Below are 18,799 nucleotides of genomic sequence, written 5' to 3'. Positions count from 1 at the left end.
GTTCAGCTCCTTAATTGGCCTCTTCTCTCACCCATGTTGATATAAAGCAGTACATAATATTCACGGTAAAATTTTAACTCATCTACCCACAATCCATTTTTATGTATATTTATATTTGACTTCATGGATGTCTGTTTTGTATGGAGAATGATCCACAATTGCCATGCTTTCAGTTTTAAAAGGTGAGTTTATTAAAGACACAGTCAACAGCTATGAAAGAACTAAGCAACAAATAACTGGAAGACAGTACATTTCCAGATCAGACAGATGCTCAGAGCATCCAACATACACTGATCTTAACAGACCATGGAACCTAGGAATCAGTAGGAGGAGACACATGGTGGGGGAAGAAAACATGGAGGAGTAGAAAGAGGAAAATTGCCCTCAGGATGTACTATATGAGAGAAGAATTTCTAAAAAGTTGTTTTTGGTAAATAAACCAGAAATTCATACTGGAATTAGAGAAAAGCATTTTCAGTGGATGGTCCTGGTCTAACTGGATGTGTGCATCTAGAAGAATACAAGCAGATTCATATTCATTACCCTGCTCAAAACTCAATCCTAGTGGATCAAAGAATTCAATATAAAACCAGACACCGAACCTGATAGAAGATAAAGAATGGAATAGCCTTAAGTGCATCAGCAGTGGACATAATTTCCTAAACAGAACATAGATACCACAGGCACTATGACTGACAATTAACAAACGGGACCTCATTAACTTGAAAAGTATCTCTAAGGCAGAGGACATGGTCAATAGAACAAAACAGCAGCCTACAGAATGGAAAAAGATTTTCATCAGTTCCACATCATATAGAAGGCTGATACCCAAAATATATAAAGAACTCAAGAAACTAGACATCAACAAACCTAATAATTCAATTAAAAATGGTTTATAGTCATAAACAGAGAATTCACAATGGAGGAATCACAGAAGTCAAAAAACAAAACAAAACAAAACAAACAAACAAACAAACAAAAAACCCTAAAGAGAGCTTCAATATCCTTAGCCACCAGGAAAATGCGAAACAAAACTACTTTGAGATTCCATCTTACACCTGTTAAAATGTCTAAGATCAATAACAAATATCACAGCTCATACTGGCAAGGATGTGGAGCCAGGGGAACAATCCTCTATTGCTCCATCTGTATCTCCTCACAAATCCACTGCTATTCCTTATCCCCAACTGTGCATCCTTAAAAAAATTCAGCTGTGATTTGTGCAGCACATATACACCTGGGTTTAGGCCATCCAGTAGAGTATGGTCAACTTCTCAGGGGCCACAACCTTGATGAAAATTGACTCTTCCCCAGAAGCTATCAAATAAGTAATCGTTGGTCCTCAGTCAAGCATGAAGATGAGAAAATGTATTTTAGTGCATAGCTTGAATGACTCAGATGATAAATACTCAAGACACTGTTGTTATACATAGATGTTTTTAGTAAAGCATAAAATAGTACACACATTTGGTTCAGAACTGTTGATAATTATAAATAGATTTGAAATTAGGCAACTTTCATTAAATCTGTTTGGTTTTTATTGACAAAAGCCTAAGTTTCCAGTAGTATAATGAATTTGATTATCAGTATGAAATATTAACAATATCTTATTTTATCCATATATACACTATAAAGATGTAATATAGTAATACAAATAAAATATGCACACACATACACATATATGTAAATTTAGTAAAAATATAAGCCTCAACTTCAAAGAAACCATATAACACTGCATGACTGAAGTTTCAATATGTTGGTACATTGATTCTTAAGCCCAAGAATTCAAGAATATTCTGAAAAACACAAAAGAAACATTCTTCATATTAAAAATACAGTTAAATTTAACGTAAATTACTTTAATGCATTGACTAAGATTTTATTTTTCAGTAAATATCATGTACTGTTTTTGAATTTTGTCCTTGAATTTGGATTTGGATGAAATGTTGGTAATTACGTATATGTTATATTGTATAATGGGACACAAATATGGAAGTACTATGTAAAATATTTCTACAAATGTAGTGTATACTATGTTAATCCATACATCAAAACATACAAATCCATACATGCAAAAATGTCTGCTTCTTGCCCTCTACATTGCTTGGTCTTCATAAATGCCTCTATAGTTTGTGAACTTCAGTGGTTGAATCTGAGATTTGTATAAGGAAAATGAATATATTCACAAAACATTTAATCCAGGGAACCTCACTGCGAGTATACCTATTCTTTCTGCCTTAAAAAAGAGCCCCAAGAAAGGATTGAAGTGCTTTTCACCTGCAGCCTTGCTCTATCTATGTTGGACTCAAGCCTCAGGGTTAATTCTTTCCATTGTGGGGATTGAATCTGTTCAGGAGTAATCCCATGAAAGAAAGATGTTATTTCAGGGAACAGCAATTATATTTTATGCCTGAGAATGTCCGGTCCTCTGCAGACTGGAGATTTGAAAGAAAGTACTCACCTGTGTAGGTATAATATATCTGTGATACTTGCTTCTGGATGGACACTATGTGAGCAAAGGCACAGGCAGACTACCTACAGACAATAGATTGGCAGCAACACCTAAGATGTATGTTGTATATGCTCCAAGATGTTCTTCCCAAAGGCTTATGGGGTTGTGTTAGAGAAGACAACACTTATATAGCATTTGCTCAGGGAGTTAACATCACCACTGGACAACACTTTTTACATCAAGGAATAGGAAAGACTTTACTGAACAGTTGTAATTCTATAGATAGAGGCTGGTAGTATGATATTATTCTCCTCTAGGATGTCAAGAGAGGGTGTCCGGGGAGGAGGAATGGACAGGAGTTGGATTCTGGGAACCAAAGACTAATAACAAAGGGTGTAACTGAGTGAACCCTGATATCCTGTCATTTGTGTCCCTCAATTTTAACTGATATCTCCTTGTATTGTCTTTACAAGGCTCACATGTCAGTGGTGGATATTTACTGGGCAAAGTGCTTGGTGTGTAAGCAATAAGAATTTAGCTGAGATCCCCAACAACTATGTAAAGAGCCACATATCAAAGGCAAACACTTGATGTAACAACATGTAACTGCAGACTCATTACAAAATCATGGCTTCTACCATTTTCAAATCTTTAGTTTTGTTGGTCACACATTCCTAAAACCTGAGTTTTTACATTTGTTTGAAAATGATTCCCAACTTCATTGTTTTTCTAATACTATGTATGAAATGATTATAAACAACCATCAGCAATGAAATTTTTGTTTGTTCCTTTTTCTTTTATGTGGGTTTTTAGAATGGTATAAATTGGACCTAAGCTTTCATATGCAGTAGGTGTCCTAATGCTAGGGCCACTGACTGGTGCTTCCACACAGATGAGATCAACATCCCCTCATCTAGTACCATTTGAGATAAGTTCTGGCTTCCACCATGCTTCATACCCACCTCTGTGTGAGCAGAGATCTCATTGCTTTCAGAATCTTCATAGGGAAATATGGCTCCAATCAGGATCTCCAGAGCCTATTATTAGACAAATTCAACCAGAGAAAACTAGTTAATACTCTGTGGGGGATTCCTGAAGTCTTGCACAGATGACATGTATATATGGGGAAAAGCTTCTGTGATAAATTGAATGAGAACAGCTCACATAAGGTCATTTGTGAACACTTGGTCCACAGCTGGTAGACCTGTTTGGGAAAGATTCAGAGATGTGGCTTTGTTGGAAATGTGTCGCTGGGGAGAGGCTTGGCTTTGAGATTTCAAATATTAGTGCCATTTCCATTATGCTCTCTGCCTCCTGCTTGGAGTTCCAGCTGTGATCTCCCAGCTGTTGCTCCAGCTCTCTACTGTTTACTACCTACACTCCTCCATCATAGACCCTAACCTTCTAGAACACTAAGCCCAAAATAAGCTATTTAATATTTTTATTCATTTTACATGCCAACCACAGATCCCCTTCTCATCCCTTCTCCTGCTCTCCCTGCCTCCCCCCGACCCACTCATCACCTCCTCCAAAAGGGTAAGTTCTTCCATGGGGGCACAGCTATGTCTGGTTCATTTAATTGAGGCAGGACCAAGCCCCTCCCCACTGCATCAAAGGGTAATCAAAGTTTCCATCCATAGCTAATGGGATCGAGAAAGCCAGCTTATGCACCAGAGATAGATACTGATCACACTGCCAGGGGCCCCTTAAACTGACACAGCTACACATCTTTCTCACATATGCAGAGGGCCTAGTCTGGTCCCATGCAGGTTCCACAGCTGTAGTTCTAAAGTTTGTTAGTTCTTATGAGCTTGGTTCAGTTGTCTCTATAGATTTCCCCATCATGATCTTGACCCTCCCTTGTTCATATAATCATTCTTCTCTCTCTTTGAATGGACTCCCAGAGCTTGGCCTGGTTCTTAGTTGTGGATCTCTGCATCTGATTCAATTAAATACTGGATAAAGGCACTATGATGACATATAGGGTATTCACCAATCTGCTTACCAGAGTAGGCCAGTTCAGGCACCCTCACTACTATTGTTAGTAATCTAATCTGGGGTTGTCCTTGTGGATTCCTGGGAATTTCTCTAGCACCAGGTTTCTTCCTTACCCCATAATCTCTCCCTCTATCAAGGCATCCCTTTCATTGCAATTCCACTTTATCCTTCCCCTAGCTCAACCATCCAGTTACCTCATATTCTCATCCCTCATCTCCTCCCCTCTATTGCCTCCCCTTATTCCTAGTTTATTCATGGAGATCTCCTTCTGTTTCCCTTTCCCAAGGTGATTCATATGTCCCTCTTAGGGTCCTCTTAGGGTCCTCTTTGTTTCCTAGCTTCTCTGGAGCTGTGGGTTATAATCTAATTATCATTTGCTTTACATCTAGTATCCAGTAATGAGTGAGTATATACAATGTTTGTGGGCTACAGATATAAACAGAGAATTCCTAACAGACAAATACCAAATTGCAGAAAGACATTTAAGGAATTGCTCAACATCCCTAGTCATCAGGGAAATGCCAATCAAAATGACTCTGAGATACCATCTTACTCCTGTCAGAATGGCTAAGATAAAAACACTGGTTATGGCTTATGTTGGAGAGGATGTGGAACAAGGGGAACACTCCTCCTCCACTGCTGGTGGGAGTGCAAACTTGTAAGTCACTTTGGAAATCAGCATGACTGTTTCTCAGAAAATTGAGAATCAGTGTACCTCCAGACCCAATGATATCACTCTTTGGCATATACCTAAGGGATGCTCAATCATACCACAAAGACACTTGCTTAACTATGTTCATAGCAGCATTATTTGTAATAGCCAGAACCTAGAAGCAGCCTAGATGATCCTGAACTGAAGAATTAATAAAGAAAATGTGGTATATATTCACAATGGAGTATTACTCAGCTGTAAAAATCAGTGACATCATTAAGTTTGTAGGCAAATGGATAGAACTAGAAAATATCATCCTGAGTGATGTAACCCAGACTCAGAAAGACAAACATGATATAAACTATTTATTCTTAAGTTGCCTTGGGCACAATGTTTTATCACAGCAATAGACACATACCTAAGACAATTACTTTCTGGGCCTTTATTAGATGAATTCTTCAGCATCTTGGTTTAGAATATTATGGGATATGAATTATCTGCTGCTTTCCAGTGTGGCCATCAAATATTCCCAAATACAGACTATAGAAGAGGTCTGGAAATGGTATTTTCTGTTTGTGCGGTAGGGATGCAACCTGGTCCACCTTCAGCGCCATCAATTACTTTCTAAGTGCAGTCTGCAATGTTCTTCAAGATGATTAGAAATGTTGGTCTTAAACTTTGTATTGCCTAGCATGTAACAGAAGCTACTGAAATTATTTCAGCAGCTACACATTAGCGGTCCAAATGGACCCATCCTTCCTCAGAGTCACTCCAATTGCATCCATTCCACATAAAGAACATGGCTTGTCATCTAACATTCTACTGGACAAATGTAGATGTTATGAACCAATGTTTTAGGAAACTCTACACCTAAAACTTTGTAAACCAAAATTAACAGAATGTGTTATTCTTGCAGGGTGAGGAGGACTACTATTTCCTTGTGACTATATGTATAAATGGAGATAAATATTTTTAGTACCTATCAATACTAGTTTCACAACACCAGACTCTAAAAAGAAGGTATTTTTATTGAAAAAATTCTTTCCTTTTATGTACCAACCCCTGTTCTGCCTCCCTCCCCTTCTCCCACTCCCCATACCACCACCCCACTCTACCCCCATCTCCTCCTCATAGAGGGTAAGGCCTCCCTTAGGTAGTCAACACAGGCTGGCATACATACAAGTTAAAGGTATTCTAATAGGCTCATAAGAAATAGAATCTGATGGTTCAGTTTCCAAGGTTCCCTGAACAAGCTTAGGTCCAGATAAAAATGAACAAAAACACTCGACCTTGCTGTGCCAGTTAGTGCATTACCATCTTGTTTTTTCCACCTCCACTCAAACTCAGAATGTCAACCCCTCCCCCCATGCTAGAAGTTTAGAGTAGGAAACTTCTAGTATCCCAACTTGTAAACAAGATCCACAGGACAAGAAATGTAGAGATAATCACACACTTATCAAAATAATTTTCTTTGTATTTAAATTATTACTTTGTGTGTGTGTGTGTGTGTGTGTGTGTGTGTGTGTGTGTGTGTGTGCAAGAGGTCAGAGAGGTATCAAATTACCTGGACTTATAGGCCATTATGCCTAAAGCAGGCACTGGGAATTTCAACTGGTTCCTCTCAAAGAGTAGTGTGTGTTCTTAACCACTGATTTATGTTTCCAGATCCTCCAACAAGTGGTATTTATTGAACATCCTGATCATAGTATTTTTTTTTTTTGTAAAAATGCCAAACCGGAATGACTCAAGAAAAGATAAGAGGTAGAAACTTGTAAGACTGTACCATCCTGGTTACTCAGAAAGGGAGGAAGAGTCATATGTTCAGGTTTTTAATTTATTTTCAGCACTCAGTCAGCATGCCTACCATTATAGACATATGCTAGAGCTTGCACAATCAACAGTTAAACAATCTAGCATTTAGAGCCCTAGGACTCCAATGATCTTATTATGAAATGGAGATGATTGTTCCTCACACCCTGAGTCCATGCCCTCATAGAAACTTACCCATAATGCTATTTTTCAAAGGGAGCAGCAACCCTCACACATGTCTACAGACATTTCCTGAAGATCAGATGCTTTGAAAGATCTGCATAATCAAATTAATACAAGTATGTTTTATATTTTAAAATTGACAAGAGTAGCTTTAATACTTAAAAATACTTTTTTTACTCCTTGTCTTAAAAAAACTTTTATTACACAGATCTTGTAGATAAATAATCGCAGGAGTATTGGGAGAGACATTTGAATTGGTGGGCATTTCAGGGGCAATGTGGAAACCTAGTGCCATGGAAGCTCCATGGAATCTGGCAGGATGACACTAGAAGACCCTAGCAATAAGGGATATGGAGCCTGAACCAGCCATCTTCTGTAACCAGGTAAGGCTTCCAGTAGAGGAGTTGGGACACCAAATAAGCCATACAACCTTTGACCTGCAATTTGTCCTGCCTACAAGATGTGCTGGGGTAAAGGTGGCACATAGCTTCATGATGTGACCAATCAATGACTAGTCTGTTGCTGGAGGGCTTCTCTCCAGGTTCCATCAAGCCCCACAGTCCTACAATCCACGTACTAAATAATCACTCAGAAGCTTATATTACTTATAAACTGTATGGCCGTGGCAGGCTTCTTGCTAACTGCTCTTTAATCTTAAATTAACCCATTTTCATAAATCTATACCTTGCCACGTGGCTGGTGGCTTACCGGTGTCTTTATATGCTGCTTGTCCTGGCGGTGGCTGCAGTGTCTCCCCCCTTCTTCCTGTTTCCCCAATTCTCCTCTCTCCTTGTCCCGCCTATACTTCCTGTCTGGTCACTGGCCATCAGTGTTTTATTTATATTGCGAGATATCCACAGCACTAGTCCAAATTGAGATCCATGTCATTAGAGGGAGACTATGCTTGACAATGTATGAACGGCCAGTAACCAGAGTCTGGATAGCCTAGAGACCTAGAATAGAACCAAACAACAAACAGGAGTGGAAAAACAGAAGTCTGTGAAATAATTCCTAAAGATCCTCCACTATAATTTTTGACTAGAGACTAGTATAATCACCATCAGAGTGGCTTCATTCAGCAATTGGTGTGAGCTAGTGCAGAGACCCACAGCCAAACATTCAGCAGAGCTCAAGAAATCCTATGGAAGTGGTGAAAGAAGGATTGTATGAGGCAGAGGGGTCAAGGACACCATGAAAATGTGGCTTATGGAATCAACTAGGGCTCATATGGGCTCCCAAATTGAACAGACACCCAGGAAGTTTGTATGGATTTTACCTAGGTCCTCTGCATATATGTGACAGTTGTATAGTTTGAGGGTTCCGTGAGACTCTGAAGGGTGGGATTGAGGGCTATCTCTGTCTCATTTGCCTGCTTTTGGCACCCGTTTCCTTCTACTGGGTTGCCTTTTTTCAGATTTATTATGAATGGCTGTGCCTCTTCTTATTATCACTTGGTAGGCAGTGCTGGGTTGATATCCTTGAGAGGCCTGCCCTTTTCTGAATGGAAAGAGAGGAGGAGTGGATCTTGGGGGGATCGAACATGATGAGAGGGACTGGGAGGAGAGAAGGCAGGGAAACTGCTCTCAGGATGCAATCTATAAGAGAAGAATAAATAAAAAAAGAAAAGGAAAAAATCACAGAGCAAAATTAACTGGATTCTCACTCAATACATCTCAGTTAACTTCTATGTAGTGAGAGAGCTATTCTGAAGTTGTGGAGCTTCATAATTAATATTACACTTTCACTATCAAACATTTTTATTCACTTATCCATCACTAAAGCTGAAAAATTGATGACAGAGTTAAAAGAGAAAAACTATTAAAACTATTAGCTTTATGTTGCCTTATCATCAACAAAGTGTTGATTACCTGCATCTAGCCCTTCTTCATTACTTAATATACACCTTTTCTATTTTCCCTTGTACATGTATATACTACACATACATATATGTATATGACACACACACACACACACACACACACATATATATATATATATATATATATATATATATATATATATATATATATATATTCCTAGATGTATATATAGCAATTTGATTATATCCACCTCTGTCACCACCATCTTATTCCTCTCCCGCTTCCTCTGAACCCCTTCCCAATACATTCCTCTCTTATATACATATCTTATTAAAAAGAACTCACTGATTTTAGTTATGATTGCTTGCATGTGCATAGATGCAAGCTTATTTACTGGATTATGGCTAATATACCAGTGGTCACACACCTGTATTTAGTGTCTCAAAAGTTAACATATGGTCATAATGAGAACAACAGAACATTTTACCAAGTCTCTCAGCAGGTCACTATGGGACACACCCACACTGCATCTATTGTTATTAATTGGCAGTAGACCATCAGGTAGAGGTGGAATGCTTTTTGTAATACTGTTGCCAAAAATATATGGTAGTAGTGACAGGAGAGGTGTTTAAAGTAGTTTTCAGTAAAACTTTACCAAATGGACATATAGGTCAATACAGTACTCCCTAGTCCATAAATGCACAATGCACACATTGCTATTTGCCAATTAACAGATCATTTAAAAGACCAAAGATATTTAAAGAGAAAACAAAAGCAAAACAGCAAATACCTTTTCAAGAATACCACAAGATTCCTATTTAATACAGTCCTGAAATTTGAACTCAAAAATTTCATATGATAATGTGTTAAAATGATGAGAATTTTTATTACAGACATTTCATAGACTCCTTTATCACATGAGCAACACTAGATAAATATCTATTTTTGTTTCCCATGACATCCACATTATGGGTGCAAAAATATTTACATATCATGATGACAATATTCAAGAACCTTAAATAGAGTAGACTACTGAAAGATAATCAGAAAAATGTATTGTTCCATGCATTGCAGACAAAACAAACCCCTGAGATCCAGGTATCACTGAGAATGAGCACAAAGGGACTGAATTCTGGAAAACAAGATGCCTGAAGGACAGAGCTTTTCACTACCTACTGGCCTACTCTTTTTTGCATGAGTCCTCCAATTGGTCAAACCAATATGCATTGAACAGAAGGTAGCAAAGAAGCTCACCAGGATCAGAATTCTACATGTGGCTCTGTCCTGTGGGAACAACTTGAGGAGAGGCTATAGCTATGAGTATGATAGACTCTCTGTTTGTGTCTGTGAAGTACAAAGACCACCAATATGCTGGCTCAAATAATGAAAATCAAACTCATTATGTCAGGTGAAAAATATAAGAGAGTATATACTGAGGCATATGTAGCCAGCATTGTCTAGTATTACTTTTTACACTGAGATTTTTCCCACTCAATTTATCATTGACTAAAAATGGAAGAAATGAATTCATCAGGTTGTAGGAACCAGGTCAAGAAACAGCAGTAAACAATGAATACTAGAGATTGAATCTTGAGCTCAAGCCACCACATCCCAGGGTAGAGCATAATGGCCCGCAAAGCACTGAAGAGACAGACAGTGCTGAATGACACCTCAGTGCCAACTCTATACCAATAGAAGACAAGTTTACAAATTGTATCATTGGGGAAGCATGTCTATCCAAATGTTGTCTTTGTCTGCGGTATACCTTTAGATGATAAAACAACGAAGTTGACCAGACCTAGTTGCCTGAGAATCAAGCCTATGGGGCTAATGTGATGTTTAGTTAGCAGATGGAAGATTACAGGCAGAGGATAGAGGAACTTTCAATGATACCAATGTCTGTATGAGTGAGGAACATGATCCCCATATTCCAGCTGGAAGAACATGTAAAAGTAGAGAACACCAGATTTGATAAAGTCTGATGAATGAAGAGTAAAGCAAGGGACAATATGTAAAACTGCATTATATGTCCTTCAATTTTAATACATAGTTTATTCTATATGTTTTTTCTTTAAATATTTATGAATTTTTTCTAGTACATTCAGACACAACTCAATGAAGACTCATATTTTAAGCACTCCCAGTATGTATTCCTAGGATGTAAAAGGCTAAGCAGAATGGTCCATAGCTGAAGGAAGGAGCAAGGGAAGCTCTGTGACTAACATGCATTATACCTTAGCAGACATGTTATAATGGAAGGGCAAGATGGAAACCATGTGCAACAAAGGTTTCCACCTTACATTAAAGTTTGAACATATACATGTAAGGATATGTATTATATCAGGTGGTAGATATAAGTTTCACAAAGTGATATGATGTATAATATGAATAGTATAAATATTTCATTTAATTCTTGAGAACCTTTAACTACATGGAAACAAAAGTGAACCTTGTTAAATCATAATCCTCTTTTGATCCTCTCTCACAATTTTCATGTTTGTGGACTTAACAGAAGAAGCAAAAGTAACTTTAAAACACAGAAGTGTTCATGAGTTTAAAAGAAATCCACACTGACACTTGAAAAATATATTAACATAATATTATCAACTTGTAATACTTGAAAGTTCTGAACATCAAATTGGTAAGTAAATCATTTATAATCATCAAAGAGAAAAATATAGGAGCATAAGTCTCAGTAGTTTAAAGAATTAATGTATACAGAATACAATTTTTAAACAAACCCATTTTTCCTATTTATCTCCAATAAGGAAGAATTCTCCAGAACTTATGTCAAGAAGCAAGACAGTGACATCTAGAAATCAATACTCATAATGGAAAGTATCTAGAAGAAAAGTGATGTGGTGCATGTTCATGCTGTTGTTAAAACTTCTCTAAGGAAATTCAGAAATATGCAGATATCATGCACAGCTTTGAAGAGGAAAAGTCACTCACAATGCAAGAGACATGCAGGGAATTCACAAAGAGCCATTGAACAGGTTGATAGGTTCAGATGTACATTCACATTCCTCTGTTCTGCTTTAAAATGTTTAGAATGAGGAATGTGCTATATACCACTCTAAAGGGTGATATTGAAAAAAAAACAAACAAACCAGAGAGTTACCTAAGAAAGAATGGAGGGTAGCTACAAGACAAACTCTGAAATGAACAGACACAAAAGTAACTAGTCTAGGAGAGGAACTGAGAATTGTAATGTTTGCTTTAAAACCCATTCCTGAAACAGGAACATGGAATCAGTGATATTCTGGTAGAAGTCAACCATATTGGCTCATAATAGGTGCAGATGTGTACAGTGTGTCAAACTCAGCATTTCTTCTGATCATTTGCACCTGGGGAGTGTAGAGAGAATGAACAATATTGAGACTATAACCTCACAGAGATGGGGAGCTGCTCACACAGTGGGGTCTTTGATTTATTTTTTCCCTGAAAAACTTCAGAATGTGCTAAAAGCAACAAACTCATAGTGAAGCAAAAATAGCAATATTGTACTGTCAAAATATAATTATAATACAGCATAATTAAACCCACTTTGATACTCTGAAGTCCTGGATTGTCTTTCTCCCTCTATTTCTCAATAGTAATTGACTACATATTTTTTATATTAGCCAATTTCAGTATTAACACTAGAAATGAATGAGTTTTCTTATTATCTACATAAATGTTATCATGCTTCTTTAAATAACACACATTTTAGACATATTTCTGTAGACTCCCTTGGGCCCACACACTCTCACTAGAGGCTAAGACAAAAGAATGTAGAAGCTACAACAAGATCCATCTCCTGGCATTTGGGCATCCTGAAAATATTTAGAATGTAAGAGTCTGTCTTCTGCCTTATTTCTCAGCCCTCATCTGTGCTGTCAACAATTAATATGATGGAGTGATGATGGCATTGTAGTCTGGGATGAATGAGGACAAATTTCAGGCATCATAATAATAGGAAAGACAAGAGAGAGGTTGTTCTAACCTTTGTAGTGTTCATGGTGGGGATATGACAGGGATTTTTCTAAAAGATGTCTGTCCTGCATGTGTAAATTGGTATGTGTGCTTACATTCATAATACTATATTCTAAGTCAGAATCACAGACCTACATGTTCCCTTATTTGTTCAGATTATTTTGCACCAACCTGAACAAAGTGAAATCTTCCCTAAGACAGAACAGCATGGCCAGGTGGTCAAGGAGGATGTGGACCCAGTAGCCAGCATCCCTTCAAGGCTCTGTGTATACAAGTGTGGAATGAGTCATTACATTTGCTTTGTACTGGGGTCAACACGATGACTCCAGCCATCCCACTTGTTTTTTTTTATATATTCACAAAACTAATCAACTTGAACAGTTTTCAATGACTTGCACAGCTCACAAACATGTTTTAAAATAGGAGCTTTTCTTTGAGAGGTACACTTAGCATATAATATCAGAGAACACAAGTCTACACAACTGTCACAATGGATCTACTGATGGGTGCCTCAGAGCATCAAGAGAAGCTGGAAATGGTAATTTTACCAACTTAAGCACATGCTTGAAAAACAGACTTGAACACAGCTTCTAATAGCAACTCTGAAAATTCCAAGTGTGCAGTGATGAAAAACCCTAGACCTGAATATAAAAAACATAGAATAAACTTTGCAATATAGTATAAAGTGGTTATATAAAAATGTTAGGCTTGTCAGAGTAAGAAACACATTACACTGCCACCCCACAAATGTCCAACTTTGATGATTGCTGTTCAGGCTGTGAGTACTTTGGTTGCTATATGCAGATGTGAAAGAGAGCTTGTGATAAAGCTTTGGAATCCCATCCCTGATCTCTCATCCTCAGAAGGAACTAATTATCATGTCCTTAGGACATTTAGTGACAGTCTTTGTTGGGAATGTAGATTATCTGGAGAAGAGTCCGTATACTGTGCAAGTCCCCAAGTGCTATTCAAGACAATAATGCTACTCAAGAAAGAATTATCCTCAAAATGAATAAAAATCCCATGGCATTTTAGGGGAATTTTAATTAGTGATAGTGGAAGTTAATCACAAACTTAAAAAGAAAAGAAAAAAAAGATACACAAGTTTCAATAAAAAGTATAATTAAGAAATACCACTAACAATGAAATGATTCCTAATGATATTCTGCTATACTTGTAGACAAAAGCCTAGCAGAATCATCATCAGAGAGGCTTCATCCAGCAACTGAACCTACCACATTTTTAGACATGAGAAGTGTTTTGTTTGTGGCTTGTGTTCAACAATGAATCATTCTAGACTTTGGGTATTGCATTCATTATAGATTTTCTTTTTAAAGTGTTTATTCATTTATATATATAGTTGCTTAAGTCACACGTATCTAGTGATTTTTTAAAAGACCTATAGAATGTGCAATTTGAAGCCCAATACTAAGTGTTCTCAATTTCTTTTTGTTTTGTAGCCTAATCAGTGGCGTGTCTTTTACTCTTTAATTTTAGTATATTTTTCTCTCGTATATTACATCTTGACTGCAGTTTCTCCTCCCTCCTCCCCTTTCACTTCTTGCCCCATCTACTCCTCCTCCTTTCCCTTCAGAAAATGCAGTCCTCACAGGGATAGTAACCGAACATGGCATATCAAGTTCAGTATAACTAGGTGCCTCTTTGTATTAAGGCTGCCCAAGCCAACTTGGTAGGATGAAAAGGTTCTCCAAAGCAGGCAAAAGAGTCAGGGGCAGTCCTACTTCCACTGTTAGGAGCCCTGCAACCTGCGCAACCATAACATATATGCAGAGAGTCTAGGTCAGATGCATGCAGACTCCCTAAATTTGGTAGGTTCAGTCTCTGTGAGCCCCTATGAGCCCAGGTGAGTTGATTTTGTGGGTTTTCTTGAGGTGTCCTTGATCCCTTTGGCTCATTCTTCCTCCTATTTCACAGGAGTCTCCAAGCTCCACCTAATGTTTGCTTGTGGGTCTCTGAATTTGTTTCTATCAGTTTCTGGATGAAGCCTCTCTGAGTATAGCAGAATATTGTTAGGAATCATTTCATTGTCAGTCGTATTTCTTAATTATACTTTCTATTGTGACCCATTTATCATTTTTTCTTTTCTTTTTATTATGAGATTTTATATATCAACTACAGATTCCACTGTCCTCCCTCCTCCCATCCCCCAGCTTCTTCCCCCCAACCACCCCCCACTCCTACCTCTTCGAAGGCAAAGTCTCCCCTGGGAATTCAGCAGAGCCTGGTACATGCAGTTGAGGTAGGTCCAAACCCCTCCTCCCTGCACCAAGGCTGAGCAAACTATCTCAGCATAGGTACTAGGTTCCAAAAAGCCAGCTCATTCACTAAGGTCAGGTCTCAGTCTCACTGCCTGGGGACCCCAAAACAGTTCAAGCTAAACAACTGTCTCACTTATCCAGAGGGCCTGATTCAGTACCATGGGGGCTCCTCAGTTATTGGATCACAATTCATATGTTTCCACTAATTTAGCTAGTTGTCTCTGTGCTTTTTCCAATCATGGTCTAGATATCTCTTGCTCATATGATCCCTCCTCTCTCTCAATTGGACTCCTGGAGCTCTGCCTGGGTTTAGCCATGGATCTCTACATCTATTTCCATCAGTCACTGGATGAGGGTTCTATCATGACAGTTAGGTTGATTGGCCACCAGATCATCAGAGTAGGTCAGCTCAGACACCCTCTCAACTACTGCCAGTAGTCTATAGTGGAGTCATCTTTGTAGATTCCTGAAGACCTCTCTAGCACTATACTTCTTCCTGTTCCCATGGTGTTTTCATTTATTTTGGTATCTCTTTCCTTCTTCTCTCATTCTGTTCCTGATCCAGCTAGGACCTCCCACTCCCCTAAGCTCTGTTTCCCCCGACCCTTGACCTCCATTACCTGCCCCCTCATTCCAGTTTGCTCATGTAGATCTCATCCATTTCTCTGTCACTGGGTGATCCCTGTGTCTTTCCTAGGCTCCTCTTTACTAGCTAGCCTCCCTGGAGCTGTGAGTTGCAATCTGGTTATCCTATGCTTTACATCTAGTATCTACTTATGAGTGAGTACATACTATGTTGGTCTTTCTAAGTCTGGGTTACCTCACTCAGGATGATATTTTTCTAGTTCCATCCATTTGCCTGCAAACCTCATGATGTCATTGTTTTTCTCAGCTGAGTAGTATTCCATTGTGTGTAGATATCACATTTTCTTTATCCATTCTTCAGTTGAGAGAAATCTAGGTTGTTTCCAGGTTCTGGCTACTACAAATAATACTTCTATGAATGTAGTTGAGCATGTGTTCTTGTGGTATGATTTAACATTCTTTGGGTATATGCCCAAAAGTGGTATAGCTGGGTCTTGAGGGAGATTTATTCATGATTTTCTGAGAAAGTGCCATTGCTGTGGATTATTGATTGATAAATAAAATACTGATTGGCCAGTAGCCAGGCAGGAAGTATCGGTGAGACTAGCAGAGAGGAGAATTGAAAGAACAGGAAGACAGAGGGGAGGAGATGCCAGCCTGCCATCCAGGGAGCATAATGTTAAGGCAGCAGGTAAAGCTACAGAACATGTGGTGACATACAGATTAACAGAAATGGACTGAGTATAAGAGTAAGAGCTAGACAATGGTAGGCCTGAGCTGATGGCAGAGCAGTTTAAATAATATAAGCTTCTGTATGTTTATTTTATAAGTGGGCTATGGGACTACCAGGACTTGGCAGGACCTGGAGAGAAAAACTTTAGCTACAAATGGTGCCCAATGGCTCAAGTTTCCACCTTAAACCTGAGAGTATTTTATAAGCAATTCTAAATGGAACCAAAACCAGGTTCCTGTTTCATGTCTCATATGGGTGGCTAGGTGCAGCAACATGCGGGTTGAGCTACTATGGCGGGTTCCTGGCATATGCATTTGACCAGCAGTATGGTGGGAATGAGGCAACTATAAGCAGCGCATTATGCTGTGTGGTGGATTTAGTCTTTGCTAGTACCAAAAAAAGAAGTTTCTGTGCTGCACACTGCTTTTATAGAAGCATAGACCCACTGCTTCTAAGAGTTGATGGCTCCCAGAGCTGGCTGTAAATGTACCACTGCCATGTTGGGAAGCTGAGGTCAGCAGAGCCAACAGCCAGTGCTGTTTCAGTCTTAGAATGCTGCAGGTTAATGCAACAGATTCACAATAAGACTGGTTGAGATGGAATAGTTTACAATGTATGTAAAAGTATACATAGTCTTCAAAGAGACAAAATGTGATATATACAATTATATAAAGAAATAGTTTTAAAAAGTAAAGTCTTTAAAGAGACAGTAAAGGTACTATAAAAAATAAGCCACATAAAGATGGATATTTCACAGAGAATCTGGATTATGTTGTCTTTGGGATTTTCAACTGCACAAAATCATTTGAATATAAAAGCTGCTGAGTTAAGCCAATATGTATATTTTAAAGGTACCTTGACTTCAAAATTTGGATGTAAGGATATGTTGCTTTGGAAAGGAGGCTCTGATTTTGTTTCCACAGAAAGCCAGAGGCTATGTATTTGTTCCAGATTAAGATACATAAGGTTTGACCAGCCAAGACCCCTGGAAAGGTCTCCAATGACACCATGGCCCAGATGATCCAACATCCAGAATGGGTTCAAAGCAACAGGCTCAGAAAATACACCCTCATGGACTACTCCATAATCCTATTTTTTTTTGTGTACCCATATGATACAATGCTCCCTCCATCAGGAAGTAGTATAAGAAGCTATGCCCAAATACCCAAATATACCATTGGAGATGGAATTGACTCACTCCTTCTCTAAACCCAAACATATTGCTAAAAAGGTGGGGGGGGGTAAGACATTCCTTTGTCCCATATCAGAAGAGCCCTCTGTTGTGGGACAGAGAAAAAACAATATTTTTATTTAATTCACGTTGATTATAAATGTGATTTCTTTCTAAAGAAGAAAAGGGGATATGGTATAGATATGATAGGATGAAAGAGTAGATTATTGAGTCTACTTTTAAAGAGCAACTTGTTTAAAGTGTTTTACATTGCTATGGATTTTAGTTTATTGATACAAATTTAAATTTAATTTTGTTATACTGTATATATATTTCTATTCTCATTTGAGGTATTATGTTTATGTAACTCATTTCAATTGTAATGGATAATTAAAAATATAGATTAATAAGTAGTTTTCTAGGATATTCAAACTTATAGTCATGCTGTTTTCTAGATATACAAGATGTAATTCAATTAAGTAGCGCCAAGGATAATTTCAAGAGCCATGTCATATTGCCTGCCTGAGTTAAGTTTATGTTGTCCAGTATTGAGCTACTAACCAGAAAGTTTTGACATGCCTGGACAAGGAGTTATTAGAAAATAATTTAACATTTCCTTATCTTTCTGCTTCAGTGACCATTAGTAACAATGTTTTGTGGTTAGGTTGCTTGTTTGGGTTGCTTGGCAACTCAACAGTCCCCTGATCTTTTCCCAAAGAAAGTTTCCTGGTCTGCTACTATAAAACCCACCTGAGAAAAATAAAATTTTGCAGCTTGATCAGAATACTGTCTTGCTGTCAATTCTTTGTGTCTCTTATCCTTTCATTCACCATTCCCCCTTCTAGGGTCTCTGCCGAAGATCCCGCTGGCCCGGACAAGGTGGGTAATCTTCAAACACTTCAAAGACCTACAGAAAACGGCATTTAAAGTGTTTAAAAAATAGACTTTCTATATAGTGAGACGTGTCTGCTCCTGGGAGGACCAATTTTCTTCAGAGAGGAGAATGGGCATCAAAGACACTGTTGGAGACCGACTCTGGACAGCGGTGTCTTGAACCTTGTGTTACCTGCCACGATTTATCAAGCCTCGTGTAAATAGGAGGCTTTTAGTCTAACCTAGGAATGTAGGATTAAATAAACCTC

At 38.3% G+C, this 18,799-nt stretch overlaps 1 protein-coding gene across 1 annotated transcript in view; it reads right to left on the bottom strand.

Annotated features, from left to right (window-relative positions):
- The window catches only part of LOC102907846 (vomeronasal type-1 receptor 4-like), a 48,469-nt gene extending 29,907 nt beyond the window's left edge, over nt 1–18,562 (bottom strand). The window contains exons 1-2 of the mRNA XM_076576148.1: nt 18,408–18,562; nt 3,415–3,489 (exon numbers count right to left, since the gene is read on the bottom strand). The gene's annotated coding sequence lies outside the window, so the exon portion shown is untranslated. The remainder of the gene's footprint in view (nt 1–3,414; nt 3,490–18,407) is intronic.
- Between the last annotated feature and the right edge of the window lie 237 nt (nt 18,563–18,799).

Source organism: Peromyscus maniculatus, chromosome 1, assembly GCF_049852395.1.
Source record: "Peromyscus maniculatus bairdii isolate BWxNUB_F1_BW_parent chromosome 1, HU_Pman_BW_mat_3.1, whole genome shotgun sequence".
Taxonomy (NCBI): domain Eukaryota; kingdom Metazoa; phylum Chordata; class Mammalia; order Rodentia; family Cricetidae; genus Peromyscus; species Peromyscus maniculatus.
This window is presented reverse-complemented; position numbering and strand designations above follow the sequence as displayed.